General features: G+C 43.0%; 1 pseudogene; it reads left to right on the forward strand.

The window, feature by feature from the left end:
* Nucleotides 1–794: 794 nt before the first annotated feature.
* LOC145415791 (5S ribosomal RNA) lies at nucleotides 795–913 on the forward strand (annotated as a pseudogene).
* Nucleotides 914–2989: the final 2076 nt, after the last annotated feature.

The raw sequence follows: 2989 nt of genomic DNA on the forward strand, positions 1-2989 counted from the left end.
CTCTCTTCCTCACACACTCATCCACCACATCCCTCCACCTTCTCCTTGGTCTACCTCATCTCCTCCCATCTTTAAATTCGTTCAGATATACCTTTTTCACCAATCTATTGTAATACATTCTCTCCACATGACCATACCATCTCAGTACACTCTCTCCGATTCTGGTGTCCACAGATTTCCTCACTCCACATCTTTCACAAATCACATTAATTTGTTCCTATCCACTCTCTGTACTCCACATATACAGTATTCCCCACCAGTTCCATCTCCATTGCTCTTACGCTTGACTTTTCATTTTCGTGCCACACCATAGTCTCACATCCATATGTTAAAGTTGGCACTAACACTCCTTTACGTAAGCCTCATGAAGCTGCAACACTCAAGCCTCTGTTTCTTATCTAGGCCTTCATAGCCCCAGCTACCATCCTTCCTTGTGTCACTCTCCACTTCTTTTGCACATTTTCCTCTCTTTCCTATCACTGTACCCAGGTATTTGAACTCCCTCACCAATTACAGTCTCTCTCTATTTGCTGTAACATCATACTGGGAGTTACCTTCTCTCTCAATTACCATCACTTTACTCTTCTACATTTACTCTCATGACATGATGTTCATAGACATCACCACTCTGCACTAGTCTACCAAGCTCTTGTCTGGTAGTTGCAAGCAGCATTGCATCATCAGCATACAATAACTGTGAGATATTCCACCCATCACCATTCATTACCAATGCCATCCCTCTCTCCATTACTCATGTTTTTACTTCTCTCATCACCCCGTCCACACACACACGTATATATATATATACCACGTTGAGTACACCGCTTCCCGTGCGATCAGCGAAGTTAAGCAACGTTGGGTCTGGTTAGTACTTGGATGGGTGACCGCCTGGGAACACCAGATGCTGTTGGCTCGTTCTCCCTACGTGTCAAGTGGGGTTGGTGGAGGATTAGTGCCCCTCCCTGTAAAACAGTTAACTCTAAGCCCTTGGCCACCCCGTTCGGGATACATGGCATCTGGCAATGAATGAATGAATATATATATATATATATATACTGAAGAACCATGGGGACATCATACAACCTCATCACATGCCCACACTGATCATGAACCATTCACTTAGTTGCCCATTTACTCTTACACATGCCTCACTACCATCATAAAAAGTCTTGATGGCAGCTAGCAGCTTTTTTTTCTTTTTCTTTTTTTTTTTTTTTATGTGTCCGACTCTGGCCATAGGCTTCACAGCCTGCTCTCAAGGCCCAGTAGTCCTCCTACGTATCACACACCTCTACATGTCACAACTTCGGCGCTAACATCCACCGTCCATATTGAATACATGCTAGGGCTGTCTCATACAGGACTGGTGTATTGGTATTAGCGGGGGTATTATTAAGACATGTTGGCGGGTCTTCTGGTAGATTAGTAAAGTCTGATTTTTACGAAATTCAAATCCTTAAACTGTTCCCTGCCCCAGTGGGATTTGAACCCGGGTCCATTAGGATGAGCAAAGCCTTCCACAATCCTTCTCTGTCTACAGTACACTGTCATATGCTTCTTCCAGATCCATGAATGCTATAAACACCTTTTAGTCCTTCTCACAAGCCTTCTTCACTATCTGTCTCACTGCAAATATTTCATCCACACATCCTCTGCCACTCCTAAAGCCACCCTGTTCATCACTCACTAGAACCTCTGATATCTCTCTTACTTTCTCTATAACAATTCATCCATTTACCTTCCCTACAACTCAATAAAATTATGCTACGATAATTCTTGCACTCACTTCGCTCACCTTTATGTTTGGACGGGTACAATCACAGCCTTTTTCCACTCTGCTGGCACAGTTTCACTGATCCATGTCTTCTTACATATCTCCAACAAGCAATTCATTCTGCTCTCTCCACTACACTTAATCATCTCTGCATACACCTCTATCAACCCAAGCTGCTTTCCCAATTTTCAGCCACTTCACGGTGTTCTTCACCTGTGCAAGTGTCATGTTTCTTGGCACTGCATTCCTTCTCTGCACACCCCCAAAACCAATCTGTTTACAGCCACTCTGCTCTCTCTATTCCCATTCATTAGACTTTCAAATTATTCTTTCCATCTGGTCCTTACTTAATCCCCATGGGTTAATAATCTACGACTTACATCCTTCACTTTCTTTCCACCGTCACTTCTACATTGCCACACCTCTTTCCGGAATAATTAACTATTTTCAGATTAGTTTGTATTCATTTTTCTTCCTAGACCATCATTTCCCTCCTCTTTTTTCCTCTTCACTAGTCTCTTTACATGTTTTTTGCTCTTAATATATTCAATTCTTATTTCAAATGAACCCCTGTTCTGTAACCACTCTAGCCACTTCTTCTTTTTTTCCTCCACTGCTCTCTTAAACTCTTCATCCTACCATGCCATACCTTTCCTCTTAGCTGTCACTCTTGCCACACCACACACCACTTTCGCATTCCTAACTATCCCCATTCGCGTTCCACAGGCTGTCCAGATCCATTTCATTCCAATTCACTGATTCCAGCTCCTCCTCTACTTTGGTCCTGTATTCATCTGCCATTTCTCTAATTCTCAGCTTCTCGACTTTCAGTCTTTCTACCTGGCTGCTCCTCTCTCTCCTGGTCTACCTCACTCATCTCAGCTTGATCTTGCATACCACAATCATATGATCTGACAGACTTCCACATCATCCACTCATGTCCCTCACATCAGCAACCATTCCTAGCACTGACCTCTCTACAAGCACGTAATCAATCACGCTCCTTTCAACATGATCCCCGTTCCCTCTATACCATGTATATTTATGTGCATCTTTGTGTTTGAAATACAAGTTACAAATGCACAACCTCCTTTCCTGACACGTACCATCAGTTGCTTCCCATTACCATTTTCTCCTGTTACTCCATTACAACCAATTACGTCATCCTCAGGACCAGTGCCTAACCTTCCATTCATATCACCCATTATGATCGCT

Source organism: Coenobita brevimanus, chromosome 103, assembly GCF_032717465.1.
Source record: "Coenobita brevimanus isolate Jiangsu-jjx chromosome 103, ASM3271746v2, whole genome shotgun sequence".
NCBI classification, from domain to species: Eukaryota; Metazoa; Arthropoda; class Malacostraca; order Decapoda; family Coenobitidae; genus Coenobita; species Coenobita brevimanus.